Consider the following 20517-nt stretch of genomic DNA (forward strand, 5'->3'; position numbering starts at 1 on the left):
AAAAAGGGACGACATCTCTCCCCGTGAACGGCGGTGCTACTGCAGTGCGTGCGCGCGAGAAGACCGACACAAGGGCTAGTGCGCGGCCGGCAAGAGAAGAGGGACAGAGAGAGGGAGAGAAGATTTTCATGCGCGTTATAAAAGAAATAAACGAAAGAAACATGCACGTACGTATCAGTCTCCTATCGCAACCCAATAGGCGGTAGGTCTCCGTTCTGGAGCAACCAGGTTCCGACGCCCGAATCGGCATTACACCGGCAGAGAACAGATGCGGTCGATCCGTGCACGCGTTATGCCCGCCGCCATCTAACTTGTGCGCATTAGCCCCCGTCGTCTCTGCGCGGAACGCGAATGACGCCCCCTCTCGACGCGTTGACCCGCTCGCCGTACCACGGACGCGTCCCGTGTGTGTAATGAGGCTCAGCACGTGCTGCTGCGTGCCGTAATGGCGGACGCTTTTCATCGCACTGCACCGGCGCTGTGTGTGTGTGGGGGGAATGTAGATGGCCGTTATCCCTGTTGCCGGGGCTGGGAATCCCCGGGCGACGATTTCGAGCTCGCGACGCAATTGCGACTGGCGTACTTATATGTATACGCGGAGGCATGTGTCGATACCGTGAAATTGTCGGGCGCATTCTGCTGCGCGGTCCCCGCGCGTCTGGTTGGATGTAGGCCACTGGCGATAAGCGCGGCAATGGTACCCGGCGAAACGGACGTCTCGCCACGTCGCGAGCCTCCAGACTAGCGCCGCCGTCTTTATCCGTCTCTCTTTCTCGTTTTCTTTCCCCCTTTTCCTAGCATGGATTAAAGTTCACATGCTTTCCGCGGACGAGAGCAAGACATCGGGATGTAAACCGGGAACCCAAGGTTAACTCGGCAGGTTCCCGCACGGCCTGTTATCTTGACGTGTTCGGCATTATTTCACGCCGGCATGAAATCTTTATTAATATCATCTCTACTCTTGAACATATCCTCAGAAAGGGACACAACGCAGCCCATTTTGTTCAAAAAGACAACCGTCAGTCTTTTAAAAGAGAGACCACGGCGGTGTGCGCTAGCGGGTTGATACATGGATGCAACGCCGACAGTCCTTAAAAAAACAATAAAACAACCGGTCGAACGCTGTCTTCCACCTTCCCATTGGTGGACATATGGCCCCCAACACTGGAGGCATGTGGGGGTTCTGTGTGGTCCCTTTTAGGGACGGGTCAATGAAGTTACTGTAGTCGCCTACAGCTCGATAAAAAAGCGTCAAAGTTCCCCTCGAAGCAAGCCCTCCAGCCAATGCCGTCGACCGAACTGACCGCGGCGGCAGCGTTTCGATGAAGGCGAAACGCAAAGGCGCGCGTGTGCTGTGTAATGTCAGTGCACGTTAAAGATCCCCAGGTGGTCGAAATTACTCCGGAGCCCTCCGCTACGGCACCTCTTTTTCTCTTTCTGCTTTCACCCCACCTTCCTCCGTCGCTTATAGTGCGGTTGAGGTGTCCACTAAGAAGTGAGACATGCTGGGCCATTTTCACTCCTCAAAACCACTAATTATCATGACGTCGTGGGTAATCAGGCTAATCCGTCGGTAACCCCCTTGCACCTGCCAGCGCGCTCAGATGTCGCTGTATCAGCTGCTAAGCACTTCCTTTGAGGGACATTTGCCGCTTTGTTCTTGAGTTGTATCCGGCTAGAGAGACCGTTGGTAATGATATTATGCGGCTATCAAAGGCGCTTTAGTGTGCTCTTTCTTCGACGATTGGCAGCACTGTGACGAGCCGCTGACTTTCCACACACTGTTGCTGGCAAGCGCCTATTCGGCGGTGTCGGACGGTATTGCCCTGGGAAATGCCTACCGTAAACTCGGGCATCTGTAGCAAGCAACGACAGGGACAAGGCGTCTTCCAATCCGCTATACGCCAGCGCATGCTGGTCGAGATAGCGGGAGGGTATACTCAGTCTCTTGCCTTGACGTCCGCAACTGTTTCCATGAGTCTTGTTTCGACCTTCTGCGCTGATGACAGATAAGCCTTTAATGTGGGGCCCTGCACATCTGCCTTCTTTTCTAAGACTTAGATAAGAGCAGCAGTGTCAAACAACGCTGCGGAGATAAACGCATGCATCGCCTTATCTATCCACAAAGCGTAAAATAAATTGGATTGGATTGGATACTGGGAGACGGTGGACTTCTTGGGGGCTTTCATTTCTCTCACTATCCTAGTAGGCGTGGGCCGTAGAGAATAACTTATTTCTTCGAGAACGACTGTTATTGCTGTGACGGCTTGTACCACAATGCCGTTGGTGGCTGTGCTGGTTGAGCGTTTTGCGCAAGGAGGGCTTAACAGTTTCCGATCTGGCAACTGACTGCGCATGCGCGTGGTACATTTGCGCACCCAGCGGCCTACGGTGGCGGTATCCGGTAATATTTTCGTACTACGGCTTTTGTGTCAGTGTGAGACTAAGTTCTTGAAATATAGGAAGGAAATGCTCTAATGGTATACGAGCTCGGCGGAAACTTACGAAGGCGAAAAATAGCTCCGTAATCGATGATCGGTGCGAGGTGGAACTTGTGAAGGATAATAACACTGTAGGTGACGTATGTGCGCCATGGATCGCTGGTAGTGATACACATGATCATTTCATGCCCCGATGCCGATGTGAAACCCATAAGAGTAACGCTGCTTAATTGTACCGTGTGTATTGAGGGATAGTGGAGCACGAACTGCATGCCGACGGCTAGTTCGTGCTAACTTAAGAAAAAAAAGTGGTTAGTGTGCTACGCAGATAAAGAAACCTTGCTAAACTGCGCGATAAAAGACCGAATTGCTATGCTCTTAGTCTGAAGACAGTCTCAAAGCCCAGCTCCTACTGGTCGACCCTGATCAAGACAGTCTCAAAACAGTCTTAAAACGCCGCTCCTACTGGTCGGCCCTGGACCAAGACAGTCTCGGAACGGAACGCTGTCAATCTGCAGACAGTGTCGAAGCAGTATCACTGATCATACATTATCGCGCTTTTGAAATGACTTGGGAACAACGCAGGAACGACAAAGCACAATTATGCATGACCATGTTAACCACCAACTAACCCAATTTGAAACCCTCTTAGCATCACTGAAGACAGCCTCAAAACAGTATCAAAGCCTTACTCCTATTGGATGGCCATGTGAGCCTCATAACAGTATCAGTGCCCCGCTCCTATTGGTCCGCCCTGTGAGCCTCAAAACAGTATCAATGCCCCGCTCCTATTGGTCCGCCCTGTGAGCCTCAAAACAGTATCAATGCCCGGCTCCTATTGGTCGGAAGACCAATAGGACCGGGGCATTGATGCTGTTTTGAAACTGTCTTCAGATTGAGAACGTTCCGTAATTCGGCCCCATTTCGATTCGGCGTCGAATATTTGTTTCTCGTCGTTTTTTTTTTCTTTGTCTCGAACTACAGAGGAAGGAATACATGATATTTTCATTTGCATGCATGAAATCTGAGATCGAGATCGAACGCGCCTTAAAGGACCAAAAAAACGTGCGTTTCACCGCTCTCTCCTTCCCCAAAGAAAGAAGGCGAAAGCAACCCTCGACAAAACCGCTGCAGTGTCGGTAACAATTGTGTAACCGTGCTCCTCTTGCGCATCGGGCGTTATTTGCATACGCGCGTGTACACCCAGCCATATACGTAAGAGGAAAATCCAGGCTGCGGCGCCGGCCCGTCACAAACAGATAAGGCTCGCAGAAGCCATCGAGACGCGAGCTCTCCCTTCCAGGAACGCCCTTTTTTATGGTTATTTTGTTTTTTCCCCGTTTTCCGCGCTCGTTCTGCTGTCGCTACATTCGTGCATCCTGCGCGAACCGACGCAGCACTATTTAAAGAACGAGCCTTGCTTCTGACGACCCGCGGTCTGTTTCCCCCTGATTTGATAGGGGAACAATGAGGGGGGGGGGGGGGGGGGGGGGCATTGCGCTTCTTCCGGCTGCAACGGATGGCAGCGCCCTCTCGCTAGAAAGCGCGTGCGCTTATTTCTCCCAATGCTCGTTCCTTAAATCGCGATGGGGCATAAGGATGCCACATCGAAGAAACGATAGAGGGGACGCGGAGCCGCGATCTGTACGATGGGTCGGATGGGAAAGGAGGTGGGAGGCGAAGGGGATGGTGCAAGGGGAAAAAACTTGCGCGCGTATGGAACGTCAGGAGCGCCTGGCACGCGCGGGCCCGTAATTTGCTCCAGGCATCTCGGCCGCTCTCCAGTGAAGAACGCCATGCAAACGCGCGGTTTTGATGTCCCTGCCTTAGAACGAGGAAAGGAGTCCCCCTCCCTATCTTGTCCGAGATGGGGAAGACATGCAGAAAGGGGGAGGGGGGGGGGGGGGCTATATTGCTTTTGTTGCTTGTAATCCTTCGCGCGTCGCTATCCTTCGGACTTTTATGCTTCAGCAGCGTTAAGCTGTTTCGCCCACGGGCCTTAGAAATTTGGAAATGGGCCTTGGAAACAACCTACGAGACGCAGAGCTCCCTCGAACCAGGCAGCGCTTGCTTTGCGGTATCTCTCGTCTGTGTACTTGGCCGTCAGCGACGAGTTTCAACTATATTTCCAACTATCTGTCCAACTGTCCGGCTATCTGTAGTTCAGCAGGACACACACACACTGGCCGTTTTACCTTGAGCTTTTGATTATCGTTAACATTTGTTAGGTCATCGGTTCCGCGCGATCATTGCGAATGCGTACGCGACACGCGGCCCGGAAATTGTCCCACAGACCGTGGTTCCTATACCGAGGTGCCGCCGCACTGGCGAAAAAGGACGCGCGGCAGAGGCCGACCGGACAGAACGCAACAGCCGCTGGCTGCTCCTCTTGAGCCTCCCCCGTCACCGCTACTCTCCGTCTCGGCGAATACGGTGCGGCGGGAGCGGACGTGGCGGTGCGATGGTGGCGGTGCATGTGGTCGGTGGAAGTGCCGTAGAAGTGCTGGGAGTGCGCTTCTTGGACGGGGGGGGGGGGGGGGGGGGGGGGGGGGGGGGGTAGGGTAGGGTAGGAAAGAGGAGGGTGTCGAGACGCCGCCGCGTGTGCGTGCCCCCGAGGGCCCTTCAGACACCGCGCCTGCCGGCCTGGCCCCCGTCCTACAACGGGCTATACCACTCGCGAGCCTGCCCGGAGTCTAATGGCTTCTTTATTATTTCGGGCCCCGCGCTCTAGTGGGCGAGGACTGCGCTGCTCTGTGCAGTGATGGAGGAGAGAGGTCGTCGGGTTCTCGAAGGGTGGCTCAGAGGAGGTGTGGAGGAGTGCGCCTCCTTCCTTCTTCTTCATCTTCTCCGCTGCTTCCCTTCTCTTCGGAGGAGAAGGACGGCGCCGGCTGTGGGGCTTGCGTGGGGTTGGGAAGCAACAAATGGCGGTGCACCCCTCGTTCTCTACCTTTCCTCTCTCCCTTTTTTCTTTCTCTCTGGTCGTCTTTTCTCTCTTGTTACCGCCGCCGCCGCGGAAATGCCGAACCCATGCGCAGTCTGTCAGACCGGGGGCCTTGCCTGGTCTCTCTCTCTCTCTGCAGCTACGGCGCTACTCTCCTTAGCTGTAGTTCATACATTCGTAAGGGAGAGGATAAATTTGCGTGGTGCAGTATTAATGGGAGTTTGTGGAGCCAGCGATTGAAGCGTGTGCTGTATTCAAGTGTAACATCAGTTGATAGGGGGCACCTGGAAGGCGTTACCGAAGACCGCTGACGTTTTAGAAGTCAGGACTACCGTCGACGCTGAAATCGGAATTCGAATGCAGGGGGGATTTTCTCGCAGGTGAAGCTCAGTTGTCCTCGCACATCGTTGCCGAAAAAGCCCGCTGGGACCTGTCGGGCGGTGAGAGCGTTATCGAGGACTGAACCGCAAGGACTCCGTTGTATTGGATCGGATTTGGTGGCTTCACCTTTCATTTTGGACTGAACAGATGGGTGGATGTTGGTAGCGCCCTCTTTGAAACGGTGTGGTGGCACGTGCCACCATTATCGGTATTTCTTTCGCTGTATAATTTTGTAAAGCGTTATCAGATTTAACAGTATTATCTATGATCCGCCATTTTGCTTTTACATATTCTATTCACTTTTACGTTTGACCAGTTTTTAATCCCGAACTTGTATCTTTACGTAACCGCCCTGGTTTCGAGCCACCAATATTCCACTCGCCTCCTGCTGATGTCTACCGCAGATTCATTCACATTACAACTGTAATCTCTAAAGCCTAGGGCCTGGAAGGAGATTGACCGCCGGTATCGATATGTGGATGGATATTGCCACGTTCTATAGTTGGATACAACTCAAGAACGAAGCGTCAAATAAATGCCCCTCAAAAGGAGCCCCTCCAGCCAATGGCGTCTGCCAATTCTTCCACTCTGCCCATTAACCATCAAGCTATAGTCGGCCGACTAGCTTGATATCGGGGGGGGGGGGGGGGGGGGAATTCTCCCCCTTCACCGATCCCTTTGCACCTCGGCTTAATCGGATCCACCGCGGCGTCATGGAAGTCAGTCGACGCCATTGCTGGATGGCCTCCTTTGAGTGGCATGTGCGGCTTCGTTCTTGAGTTGTACCCGAGTATTGTAAAATGTGTTCCATTGTTTCTACAGATTTACCGCACACTGCACAGTTGGTATCTTCTTGGTTAAATTTCTTCTTGTAGCTTCGCGTTCTGAAACACCGTGATCTCGCTTCAAGAGGGGAGTTGGAAAGGGGGGGGGGGGGGGGGGGGCTGAGCGCCATCTGCGGTCATATGATGCAGGTAGGCCTGAGAGTGGGCGAGCTTGTAACTTCTAAGGGGATGGGATACTCAGGAATTGCCGTCATTTGCTTTCTCTTTCTCTCTCTCTCTTTGGCCCTTTTCACACTGTGTGGCTTGCAATTGCTTTGCGTTCCCTCCGAGGAGGTGGACAAACACTTATTAAGACCCCGTCGTACGTCACCGCTGGGGCGATTCTCCGCGCGCGCCTTGCGGGGAAGCAAACACTCTCCTGCGCTCTTCGCCTCGGTTCTCAAATAACGCCGCTGGAGCGAGCGCCCTGAGGTTCCAGAGTAAGGACGGAGCTGTCCTCTCGGGTGCTCGCAGTGGAGAGAAGGGAACGCGGGCACACTTGTCACTGCTGCCTGTATACGCCAGCGAGTCTTGACCTGAGCGAGCTCTCCGCCTTCTGTGCTTATACAGTTGAGAACGGCGCTGCTCTAAAGCGCTACGCGCAATCGAGGTCATCATAGGTTAGGCGGTGGGCAGTTAAGTAAACAGGTTGTCCGCTTGTGTAGCGATAGCCGCGTATAAGAGCCTTTGTATTATAACACTTGCAATTTTGTATACTGTATAGGTTATAACGTATATCAGGTATAATATTATCAGTCTCTCGCATTCTGTTCCCGTTGGTTCGACTTTAGTCGCAGACATATACCGGTTGAGCTTAGTGTTGATGCGCATGCACAGTGCCCGCATATATGTGACGAGATGTATCACTTACAGAGAGCGCGCGGCAGTGGTCTGAATACTTAACGGCAACGGCATTCGCATGATTGCGTGAAAGTGCCGAATCAATGTTGCCCGTGTGTTGTGCGATGTCAGTGCACGTTGAAGATTAAATTAAATTAAATCGGTTTTTGGGGAAAAGAAGTGGCGCAGTATCTGTCTCACATCTCGGCTGACACCTGAACCACGCCGTAAGGGAAGGGATAAAAGTGATGCTGTAGTGGAGGGCTACGGAATAATTTCGACCACCTGGGGCTCTTTATCGTGCACTGACATCGCACAGCACACGGGCGCCTATGCGTTTCGCCCCCACCGAAACGCTGCCGCCGCGGTCGGGTTCGAAACCGTGCACTCCGGATCAGTAGCCGAGCGCTCTAGCCTCTAAGCCACCGCGCCGGGTAGGCAGACGAGTGAGAGCAGCCAATCTCGCGCGTCGCGGTGTCCGCTTCTCGGCTAATGACGTGTCTCATTGTATATGGGTGCCAGGGAAAGGGAAAGAAGCGAGAAAATCGCATGTATATAGAGTACGAAACAAATGCCGTCCGTTGTATACGTGTGACGTGTATTGGCGAACGCCACGGGCCGTTACACGAGCGAGAAAATACGCGCTCTCCCGCCGAGCAGACGACGCATGGCGACCGCGAGCTTCATCTCGCTACGCTCTTTCGCCTGCTTGACGTAGATATTCGCATCATCGCGTGTTTTGATTTTTTTGTATATATATATATATATATATATATATATATATATATATATATATATATATATAGCATGAGGGAAAGGGGAGAGCCGGAGGCAGCGGGCTTCAGCGTAACGGGCGTGAGCACCGTCTCGGTACGTCGCGCTGGTGATAGATTGTGATGGCAGCGTCACCGCACTGATGCATAAGTAAGGCCGCGCACGTCGACTTCGTTTCCAGGAGCCAAACACTGACGTCTGCTGCGTTCCGCCGAGAGCAGACGACGACTTCTGCGCACTGCTTGAACGGTGGCGGAGGTGGGGGACGTATATATAGAGAGATTGTTACTCTACTTTTCCTTCCTGTTTTTCTTTGCGGAATGCCCGAGTTCCGCCTGAAAAGGCGTCTCCTTCTCAGGATGCAAGGACAAGCTGGCGAGGCCTCTCCACGCCCGTATCTCCTTGTTGGTTTGGAACGGCGCGCATGTATTCAGAAGCCACCGCGCGAGGGGTCTACGACTGAGAAGCGTCCTTCCGAGAAGGCGATATTTCGCTTGGGCGTGGGGCTCTCTCTCTCTCTCTCTCTCTCTCTCATCCCGTCCTCCTCTCTTGCGTTCATCCGTTTGTATTTGGCCCAACTTGCTTATTTCTGCAGCGATAACTCTGTGGGGGACTTCCTGCGCGGGCTCGGTGTGTCTGTCGTAATGTGTAGTGACGGGAAACTTCGGCATTGGTGTTGAAAGAGAGAGAGAAGGATAGTACCAGGCTGAACTCCATCGCCTTTTCTTGCTCGACAAATTGGCTTGGGGAGGCTGAGGCGAATAGTTGAAGTTTTCTTTTCAAGAATTTTTCTTTGTATACAGCTGCAGTGACCGTTCCTCGCTGAACCTTGCCCTAAAGAAGATTAATAATAATGATAATTGGTTTTTTGGGGAGGGAAATGGCGCAGTATCTGTCTCGTATATCGTTGGACACCTGAACCGCTCCCTAAGGGAAGGGGGAATGGAGGGAGTGAGAGAAGAAAGGAAGAAAGAGGTGCCGTAGTGGAGGAGGGCTCCGGAATAATTTCGACCACCTGGGGATCTTTAACGTGCACTGACATCGCACAGCACACGGGCGCCTTAGCGTTTTTGCCTCCATAAAAACGCAGCCGCCGCGGTCGGGTTCGAACCCGGGAACTCCGGATCAGTAGTCGAGCGTCCTAACCACTGAGCCACCGCGGCTGGTCTAAAGAAGATTGCCGCATTGCAAGAAACGATGCTTCAGTGCTCGCATGGATGTGGCGAAATTCGTGGCAGTTGAATGAATGGGCAAAATCTGCGATGTGGACAAGTTGGGGTACGAGCATCTCGCAGGCAGCGCGAAACACACAGACAAAGCAGGGTCTGTTCTGTCTGTTGTTGCCGGGAAGAAAGAAAAGGAAAGCGCACAGGCTTGCCCACTGGCTCAAGCCGAGCCACAATCGCTACCACGTGCAGATAGTAGGAGAGTTGAAAGATGGGATAGAAAGACAGGATAGTAAAGACGCGCTAAAGACAAGGCCGATCCCGGAGGCAGTGCAATACCGGGCCAACCGGTGGCGGGAGTGCAGCAACCTTCAAACCCTCCGCCAGATATTCTACGGGGTCTGGACATTCGAAACGTATGCTAACAACTGAAATCTGTTTAATGGAAAATAACATGTGTGTATTCTGGCGAGTGCAATCAAGCACGTGGCTATGAAATCACAGGCAAGGAAGGAGAGGAAACTCCTTATCAGGTCAGTCCTTATCAAACTCCTACACAGGGCTGACTGACGCACTTCGCACTTTTTTTTCTCTAATCTAGGACGCGTCTGGATCTAGAAGAGAGAGAGAGAGCCCGTCTTTTTTAAAACGGCTAGTTTTTTAAAAGCAAGCCATTAAAACACTGTTTTGTTGCGGTTGTTGCTTTGCATACAGCTCTGTCTTATAAAGTTAGTTGTGCTGTCCAGATGCGGTGTGGCGGTTTCTTGCTTCACGAAGTTACATTTCCTATGGGGTTATGTTTTCACTGGCTTGGCAAGAGATTTAAAAAAAAATATCGTGAAATACTGCACTCTAATCGCTTAATTGTTGAGGAGGAATGTGCGGATCGGAACCTCGCTGCCGAAGCATGCATGCATGGTGACCTGGGCTAACCAGCGCCTCGAGCAGAGGCACCTTTCTTGTATTCATGCGTCGTGCCACGTTGCGTCCCTGAACGCCAGCAAACTTCGGATGATTACAAAGGAATTTTCGGCTTTACTTTCGAATGCTGTTGGACCAACCAGCACTACCGCGTCTGTTTCGCAGGCCGCAGCTTCGTATCCACGCGCACCATCGTCAACAGCAAGATTCTCGGCCGTCGCAGTGTGTCAGTCCACTTCAGGTCTTTCATTTACTTGGGGTATCTCAGATCGTTTATTTTTTTTTTACTTCATTTCATCCGCCTCTGAAGATTACGAGGGAATCGGGCCGAACACACACGGCAGCAGCTGCATATATGTGCTATTGATTCCTGGCTAGTGCCGACTTTTTTTTTTTCTCTGTCTTTCATTTCGGTCTCCATAGTTCCGAGTGCGAGGCCTAGCTGTCGACTATAATCGGTTACAACTCCAGGTCTGCAGTGAGGCGGAACCGAATTCCTTTGATGCAACAGTGGCTTGGTTTGGCCTAGTTGGTAACAGTTTTTTTTTTTGAAAACATTGCGCAAAAAAAAAAACACAGACGACACATATGTAGCGCCTGTCTCGTCTACATCTGTGTCTTTTTTGCGCTACGTTTTCAAAAAACCGATTTCCTTCGTGACAAAAAGGTAGCCCGAATTGTTCATTTGTTTCTTGCTACGTAAACAAGGAGCTAGTCGCGATACGAACTTTTAAACTCAGTAATTTGGTGCCTCTGGCTTGTTTGATATGTCGAACATTAAAAACTGATTTTTGGTCACTGTTGTGATTGTATGTGTGCAAGTGGTTTTATTAAAATAATAATAAAAAGGAAGGAAAAGATCTTTGCTAGCCCCGCGGCATCTGCCATCGATACTGAAGCACCTGAGCTGGGACAGCGGAAATGAAGGATGGCAGGCAGAATGGAGAAATGAAATGAAAGAGGTGAGGGGCAGTAGAGTAATGCAGGACGCCGCCGATCGGAGCTCGCTGCTACCAACTGCTATTTCTTAAAAGTTGTATCTTGCTATATAGCGCTTAGCGGAAGGGGCTAATCAGTCTTGAAAAAGGCGAATCGCATGCGGTGACATCTGAAAGTCGTGGGCACATATGCGACAAGTGTTTTGATCGCAGTGCGCCCTCCAAGCATCTTGTAAGTGGTCAGACGCGTCCACATGTTTGACGCGAATGTCACGCATTCGTTTTAACTACGCAACATTTGCGGTCGCCTGTGTGCATCGAGCGAGTTACCCAAACAATAAATCCTCTGTGAGCACGATTCACTCAGGTTGCAATCGCAAGTTGTGACTTCTTTTTATTCAGAAAAAAAAAATCGCATAAATCATGAATTTCACTTTTTAGGTAAGTCTGAATTGGTCGTACGTATTTGCTTTTCTAGGTAGACTAACATCAGCACCGCCGTTCTGTGACATTGGCGCTTGCTGGCGCATTCTATAGGTCTATGCCTGGTGGGTGGTCATCTCAACGGTCCACGTGTACCAACCAAAAACGTTGTTCGGTGTTGCCGCGGGAGGCAGCGCCACCACACGGGCGTCACTTTTTGCTTACCCGTCGCTTTCAAGGAGGCTGGAATTACGTCTCGGTTTCGAAAAAAAAAAAAAATCTGTGTCGCCCACTAGAAATCGCGCTTAGCTGTACACGACAACTTTCTTTGCTTGCCGCCGTGCGTGCACTCCCTAATGACGAAACAGCGAAACGAACGGAGAAAGTTGCTCAGACCTCGGTCGATTATGTCGGCTCCCTGCATCCTTCCTGCCTCGTTTTCTTGGGCGGCAGCAGTTGCCGCTTTTCTGCGCACGGTACATCGCACGCGCCAAAACATTTTGACGGCGTCAGAAGGGCGCGCTCCGGCCCTTAGCCCCCGGCGAAGGAAAGACAAAAATGAAAACAGGGGCTGTGGGTCGGTCGTCTGCTGGAGGCTAGGCCCGTAATTTGACTGCAATCAAGCAAGCGCGCCCAGTCGCCTGTGTGCGCAACCGCCATTCGTCTCCCCTCCTCTGCCGCTTTTCTCTTTCCCCATCCGTCGGGCTATCGGGTGGTACCTTGGACCCCGCGACACACCCAGGGTTGGGGCGACAGGAACACAACGCACACCCCACTGCCGCCGTAAGCGGGGGAAGCGCCAGCTTGCAGCAGCCAGCAGCCTCTCAGAAGTGCACAAAATGCGGACAACGCCCTTGGCATTCTCTCTGTTTGCCTCTCTCTCTTTCCCCGCCGCCGCCCCCTCGAGCTTTCGCACCCCCCCTTCCCACGCGGAGTGGTCTCTCCCAAGGTCGCGCATGCGTACTAGTTCGCGCGCATTCTGTTCGCGGAAGCGCGCTCGCTCCCTCCGGGGCGAAGTGGGTTCGTCCAAGGTCGCGCATGCGCGGAAGTCAGATTGCTGTCCGCCGAGCCGGCTCTGGCCGATAGGCGCTGTGCGCGAGGGGTGCTGCGGCGCTGCGCGGTGCGTGTTCGGTTTGCAACGGCTGGCCGCTCTCGGCAAACGGTTTACTGACGGACCTGTCTGTCGAGCGCAGCGGGGAATCGCTTCGTCTATCTTCGCCGCGGTCTGAGTGCGTCGCCCGTTTGGCTCCTCTCCGTTCCCTGATACGGTGCAGGTCCCGTGGTGAAACCTGCTGGGTTGCGGCAGACTGGCGCGCGCGTCATCTTGATGGTCATTAAAAGAGGACAACCGCATGCCTCCGTGAACACGCGGTTTCCGCTGCACGTACGGAGCTGCCCGCTTATTTGGAATGGCGTTTCGAAACTCTTCGAAGGTCGCCAAGCGCAGTCATTTTGCGCCGTCGTCGACTCGGGTCGGCAGTGTACGTTGCGATTCGTCTGATTACGCCAGTTCAGTGATGCATTTAGTGTACGAATGTCTTCTTCGTTACGCGATCCGCATTCCTCTTGTTCTCGAGGGCCTGTGGCAGTATTTCAGGAGTAACGATGAAACTTATATCTGCCGATAAACCTACATGTTACTTTACGCATTGTATTGAAGGTGTGCCAGCGGTTTTGCTCGATAACAAACTGAAGATGAATTTTTATGGCGCAAGGGCGTCTGTGGCCAAATAGCGCCATGTCACAAGGTTTTTTTTCTTCTCTCAAGGTGGGGTCCAGGACCCATTTCCCAAGCATTTCACCCTAAAGAAGCCGGGCAGGGGAGAGCTTTTACCCTCTGTATCACCGGTGGATACCCGGCGGCACTGGGGATCGAACCCCGCACCTCCCGCATGCGAGGCGGATGCTCAAACCTCGATAACAAACTAGTCAGGAGAGTCATGAACGCATTTGTGTACTCTCGTTAGCCATTTCTATCTATTGATGAAACAACACTGTCATGCACTGTCTCCTGGAGCCAGAGCTGCTCAATTGCGACATTATGGAGGCGGAAAGTCTTGTGTTGTCCGTATTGTTCGTTGTCAATCCACTGGAGACTTTCTTGATTGGCGTATTCATTTGGGCCAGTGCAGTAGTGCGGACATTTTCTGCGCGTAGTATGAGCACTGGCGGTGTTATCCGTTCCTTGTAGCAGGAAGCCCTTGTTCCTGTACGCATCAAGGCCTGAGTCATGGCGCATTGCTCTTCACAGCTCCACTTAAAATGGGTGAAAATTTGAGGTCAATAGCTTATCTGCTCAGCTCGAGGGACATTATGTGCATGCGCATTTGCAGCTGATCTCTTTCGGTATCTTCGCCCTCAATGTTGACAATCTGGCCTGCACACTGGTGCTTATCAGACGTTGGGCAAACCGTGTGTGATGCAGTACAATCGCTGCTGGAATGATGTAAAGCTTTCTGTGTTTCTGCCTGTCTTATAGAGCGTTTGCCGACAATATTGGAACTGTGGCATATGCTTTTTCAACACAGTAAAACACAAGATTATATGTAGCTGAATCGGGAGATTTGATTAGATAAATATTTTTAGAATTTTTAAAAAATTGTCTTATAAAATGTGCTCTCGTGCTCAATATGAGTTGCAATGTGTGGTGGTAGCGCAGTTATCGAATGAATTAATGAACAAAATTTTATGTACCGCCCCCCCCCGCCTTTTTATAACAGCAACTGCGAATTTTGCAACGAAATAGCAACTCAATATACAACATGGTATGGATATATCAACAGAATCCAGACATAATCAGCATACAAAAACTTACACCTATAGAGTGGGAGGACGTGCTAGCTGTCTGCAGCTCGGTCCACATGCTCAAGAATTCCGTTCAGTTCTCGAAGCAGTGCGAGCCCAGTGGTGCTGCAAATTCATCCAGCCAGCTGTCAATTCAAAGAACAACGTAGTCTGAATGTTTGTGGAAGTTTGGTGCTCTGCGTGAAGTCACATTGATTTACTATTATGCAGAAACTTCAGCTGGCTCACTTCGGGCGCGCGTTGCACGTCATATTGAGCACGGCAGTACATTTTTTGTTGTGCATTTTAGCACACAATCGCTATAGTTTTCACGACATAACCGAAGTTGTCGCCGTGAGTTTTGCTCGAAGCTCCTGGAATTAAATACACTTTCCGTTCCCTATTTTTGTGTTTCAATCGTCGGTTCGATTGTGCGCTAAATTGAGAATTGCGCGCCCTTTAGTCTCCGCTTTGCTATAACCTGGACATACAAAAATGTCTGAATGCGTACAGACGATGCACCCGGTTAGTATCCTCTATTCTCTCGGGTCTTTCCGGGAGAAGTATCACGGCACCCATCTTTCATTCGGAGGAGCTCCGGCGCGTTGTTTCTCCACTTCTCTTCCCTGTGTTCACCTTGCAGTTCCCTTTCTTTGTCATCTTGCTTTGCCTTCTTTATCATCCGGTGTCCTTCGAAAACAAATCTCTGTCGCGTTTGCGCCTTCCTGCCTCGGACCCCAACGTCCGCACCGTGGAGGTCGTCCGATGGGCAGTTCTGTGTTAGTGTCTCATTTTTTTCTTCTTGTCTACCGAAACAATCGTCTTCAACAACAATTCCGCAAACTGCATAGGCACGGAGGCCCTCCTGAGTCCTGACCTCCGTGTCGGAATGTCGGGGGCAGTAATTAGAACAACACTTGGTGAAGGAGAGAAAAATGCCCATACGGCGAGGAGTCGAGTAAAGTTTGGCCAGAGGGTGGGCGGTGACGAGGTTGAGGGCAAAGAAAAGATAGGGGGGGGGGGGGGGGGGGGACAACCGCGGTGTTTCGTTTCGTAGCAAGCAAGCCCCTCCCAGTGTGGTTCGCCGATGGCGGAATAAATAACGATCGTTACCTCGTATCGAGGACGCCGCCGCCGGTCCCACACGCACGCCGCGAGCACGTGGGCGCCTTGCGCTCGCAAGGAGGAGGACCGAGCGGGCGCCTCGGCCCAAGAGCAGCAGTAAAGATGTGCGGGAGACGGAAAACAGACGCGCTGCTCGCGCGGAAGAGACGGAAGTGTAGGAGGGGCCGATACCACCGTGCTGATGCTCCTTCTCTCGCCGTAACTATTTTTTTCTTTGTGAGTATTTGTTTGATTTTTATTTTCCTTTTTTTTTTCTTGGCGAAGTAAGGAAAGAAGATTGAAGATTAACGGACGGGAGGCTCGAGGCAGGAGACAAAAAAAAAAATAAAAGCTCGCCTCCAGCCTTCGCTTCATTTTGCGTCCGTCGATCGGCCCTCTCGCGGGCGAGCGCGGTGGGCTGCTTCTCCGTTTCCCTTCGCCCTGTCCCCTGCAGCGGAGCAGCCAGTCTGGCTCGCCCTCTTAATTTCGGTTTTCCTCATTTAGTTTACGGCGCCCCCTTGGTCTCCTTTCCGATGTGCTTCTCTCCCGCTCCTCTTTCATTTCCACGCTCTCCGCAAGTTGTCGCTTCTCTTCCCTTGCCTGGTCGCTTTTTTTTTTTCATTCTCCCGCCCCCCAGCACTGGCATCGTTTGGTTGCGGTTCAGCGCCAGCCTCTTTCGTCGGTGATATTTTTTGTTTATTTCCTTCTCGCTGCACGCACGCTGCTTCCCCCTCCACCCCCGTCCGTCGTTTCAAACGGCTTGTTCCCCCCATCCCTCTTCCCTTTGGAAATGACGTTGATTATTGGAAGGCGAGTCGCGCGGCCCGAAGGACGCCCCAGGGCACGAAGCCAACTAACGAAGCCTGCGCCGCTCCCCGCCGGCCAATGGGGGGTGGGCCCCGACGCGTGACGTCACACCCGACGCAGTAGGCCAGAAGCCGCCGGTGGGACGGCTGGCTGCCGCCGCCGCCGGCGCCTGACACGTTTCATACTCGTCCCCCTCACTCCTTTATTACATACGCTGCTGTTTTCTTCTTTTCGCCCGCTCCGGGTCCGGCTGTATCGCATGGCTGCGTCGCGCCGGTGCGCGTAGTTACCCGTCCCTCTGCATAATGCAGGTTTTCCGAGAGCGCGCGCGCTCCCTAATGATAAGCCGCGGACCTTGGCAACGAACGGGCGGGACCAGAGCGCGCTTGTGCGTTTGTCTCGGTGAGATTCGGCGCGCAGGCTGGTTGCAGACCATGCTGCTGTTTTTCGGTCTTCTTTGCGGCTCACCGCTCCCTTTGCCCTATCGGCTTTAACTTCTCCCCCTTGGCACCCTCTCTGATTTCCTTCTTCTCACTTTTTTTTTCTTTGTGCTGTTAACTGGCATTGCAGACGTGTTTACGTGCGGAAGCTGCGATTTTCTCTCCTTTTGCGAGCTCGTAGGGCAGGGCTTTTTCTCAGTGAAGTTTGCCTGTGCTCGTCGGATGCGGAAACACAGAGTACATATGCCTATCAAGTTTTGGGAGTACCCGGCATAGAATTGGTAAAAGCCAATTTCAGAAAGGCTGGCCGGTGGGCACGGTAATGCTGCCGTTAATTTTTTTAACCCCGTGGTCAGTTATCTCCGTCGCCTTGGCTTACTTCAGGCGGGTTGACTCAGCCGGAACCAGGGTCATTGTCCCCACGACTTTTCTGATGCTTTTCTGTGGTTCCGCAGTTGTCCTTCAGTGGATTTTGTGAATGTAAAGTTAGTCACACGCATAACCGTCTTAAATAGTTTGCAAAAACACATTTTTGAGCTCCCTATCGTCAAACTAGGTGTGTGCTAGCCGGGCAAATTTTTTTCCCCGCATTATGCGTACTCTGAATTCTTGAAAACCATCAAGCACGCAGCCAGCACTTTTTTTTTTTTTTCGGTAGAGGACCACCGTAACTTCTTGTATCGGGAAGGGTGGGGGGGTGGGGGGTCATGTTTGAGCGACGATGCATGCCTAATAAGAGCATTGCCAAAGGAAGACAGCTTTTTTGTCAAGGCTACGCTGTGCTCAGCCCTGAAAAATTTGCAGGAAATAGACCGCTCCTGTTCGTCTCAGGGCGCTATAATATATTTGTGCGTAGCAGAAGTTTGCGTTGGCCGGTGGGCCATGGACAGGAGTCACAGCTTTTACGGCTATTTTCGTCAATTTTTATAACCAACAGTTTCGGTCTGTGACCTGACGTAACCCCCCCCCCCCCCCCCCCCCCCCGCATACACACACACAGCATGAACGCCAACAGCTTCGTGCAATGTGCGCACTGGTCATACGCCGCCGAACATGGCGCAAGTCCTAACAGGGCTGCTCTACTGGTAAAAGAAATGCATTTGTGCTGGATATGGACAAAGACGCAAATAGTTCCACTGCCTGATGGATTTTCGCGTTTTTTTTTGTGTGTGTGTGTATTGCGATTCAAGATATGCCCTATCTCGCTCAGCCCAACTGTCTAAACATGGTCACCGTGTGTACATGCACACTACGCAAATGACACCACATAGCTGCGATTACTACGCCAGCTAACCGGGGCTGATGACCAAGTAGAAAAGTAGGGTGCTGCGCTCAGTAACATTGCGACAATGCGCGGATGGCTCCGTGGCTGTGTCGGTGCCTCCATCTATCAGTAGGCATTTGAAATGGACAAGCAGTGGAAGGCCTGGCGCCATCTATATTTGCTTCAATCAGTTACTTTTGCAAGGTGAAATCGTTCCTCGGAGCACGCGTTCTTTCCTGGATCTGCATTGCTATTTCTTTTATCTTGGCGCCGAAAACGTGCTTTCGTATCGCTTCTCGCCATCTCGGGCGCATAGCCCAGGAGTGAAAGGCCTGGACTATCACACAGAACGATCGCTAAATACGTTTTTAATGTTCGCAGAGCTGTTCGACGACGTCGTCATAAATATCCAGCGCTACGTCTTGGCTGCTTTAATTACCTTCAGATAAAAAAAAAAAGCGCGTGAGGTGGAGGGAAGGTGGTGAAATGCGTAAATATGAGCTCACTCCTGGTCGTCAGTAAAAAATATTGGCGAACAGACTTCATCTGAGAAGAAAAAAAAACATCAGAAAAAATGAACGAAATGAAAGGAACAAGACAAGACGAATGTGGGGACGGAAGAGGACATCTAACTCGTAGTACGCATTATGCATGCAGATAGCAGTGCGAGCCAGATGCCGGGTCTGCAGAGTCATTAGCGTCATTAGCAGGCCGTTAAATCCCGCGTGAATTTCGGTTAGGAACGGCACGCAAAAAAGCGGACTAAGGACGAGGAGGTCGTCGTGCATATAGAACTCCCGCTGCCTGCAGGAAGATTTCGAAGTCGGTGGAAAAAGAAAAGAACAAACAACGTAAATCTTTGTCGAATTAAGAGGGAAAAAAAATGAGAACACGGGGCATTTGGGCGGTGTGATGAAGGAGAAGCTCGGAGGCAAAATTTAGCGTTGCCAGATGGCGTTGTTTGCGCTGCTGTGCCGGTCGAAAGCAGCGCACGAGATGAAGCCAATCCAAGCATGGGAACTGAAAAAAAGAACGAAGGCGAAAGAGCCGGAGATAAACACAAAGGGGGGAGAAGGGAAGGAAGATGGATCGGCGGATAGATAGATGAAAGCACGAGGAGGAAAGCTTGCTTTGGAGAGGGCGAAAGATGAAAGAACGATTGCTGGGGCGATGAGCGAGGGGGAAAAAAATTTGATAAAACGAAAATAGGGAGGGAAAGGAGAGAGGAGAAAAGCGCACAAAAGGGAGCTGCTTTGCTATTGGCTGAAGCCTCCTTTCTCTCGGAGCTGTGGGCGGAGCATGGCGCAGCGAAAAATCCATTCGCTCCCATGCTGCGAGGGCGACTTGGCTCGCTTGGGGCGGCGTGGGGAGCTCTTTAATTTGCGGCGCAACGAGAAGAGGTGGTGCGCACGGCTTTCTTTGTTTAGTCCTGTTCGTTCTTCCTCTGGCTTATCTTTCTTTCTCCCTTCCTTCGTGTGACCCTACCTACTTCATCGGAGCGGCACGGCGAAGCGAGCGAACAGCCGGGTTGTCTGGCGTTTCCACATAGGTCGGCCTCCTCTCCCTCCTTCCTGCGTTGCTCGGCTCGCGCGACGAATCCAATATCGCTGCTGCATTTTTGCTTGCCTGCTTGCTCGAGCGAGGAATGAGCGAGCGGCCGTCCTTTTCTGCTTTTAGCTGTTTTTTAGCATTTTTTTTTCTCGGAACGCCGATCGCACCGAGGGAGAACCGAAGCAGCGAGATTTACATGATCAAGCTACTGTGCCTACCCAACCAAGCACCGCCAAGCGTACGACACCTGACCGACGCCGCCGAAGTTTCAAGTCGCATGACAACGTAGTCGCGGCAAGTACCGTCGCCGAACGCACGCGATGCCGTAATGTCAGTATGACGCGCGATGGCAGTGGCACCTAGCTGCGCCAGTCGAATAAAATGCGGCGTGTAAGAAAGCACAAGCGACAAAATACGAAGCGGCGCCGTGCTTACGCCAGCATGGCGACGACGGAGGGGAGTTACTGATTGGATGCTTGTCCGCCGATCGATACGGGCAGTCGCGAGTTGGGATTGGAGCGAAGGAGCGTTTTCTGATGATGCGCGTTTTGGTGCGCACGCAGGATTCATGTCTGGAGGGTGTGTACCTCTCATGCGTTGTATTTGTGCAGTCAGTGCTCGAGAAAACTGGATGGCTATTTTGGCTATGATGCGTCCCCGTTGCTTCGTTAACAATGCTGTTCACCGTGGTCATGCTTTGCTAGACCCCAATTCGCCTCGCTGTAGGTTTTTGCGCTGCGATGTTTTTTTTTTTTTTTTTGTCATAAAGGCTCGCAATATTGGTGTGGGCAATGCTTTCTGTGTGCTGCGTTTCCTTCTGGGAGGATAGTTGCAGCAGTTTCCTCGGTGACTCCAACTGAAACAATAAGGGCCTATAATTTACTGTTTTATATGATTTGTGCAAGAGTGGGGACCTCA

At 51.9% G+C, this 20517-nt stretch overlaps 1 protein-coding gene across 45 annotated transcripts in view; it reads left to right on the forward strand.

The window, feature by feature from the left end:
- Positions 1-20517, forward strand: part of LOC144121173 (uncharacterized) — a 229387-nt gene that overhangs the window by 172480 nt on the left and 36390 nt on the right. For 9 of the 45 annotated variants that reach the window (XM_077654199.1, XM_077654205.1, XM_077654238.1 and 6 more), the window contains exon 1: positions 19649-19893. The exons of 28 other annotated variants lie outside the window; for them this stretch is intronic. The gene's annotated coding sequence lies outside the window, so the exon portion shown is untranslated. Of the gene's footprint in view, positions 1-19386; positions 19894-20517 lie in introns of those variants that run through there. 8 more of the 45 variants (XM_077654207.1, XM_077654224.1, XM_077654220.1 and 5 more) reach the window with 7 other exon arrangements.

Source organism: Amblyomma americanum, chromosome 2, assembly GCF_052857255.1.
Source record: "Amblyomma americanum isolate KBUSLIRL-KWMA chromosome 2, ASM5285725v1, whole genome shotgun sequence".
NCBI classification, from domain to species: Eukaryota; Metazoa; Arthropoda; class Arachnida; order Ixodida; family Ixodidae; genus Amblyomma; species Amblyomma americanum.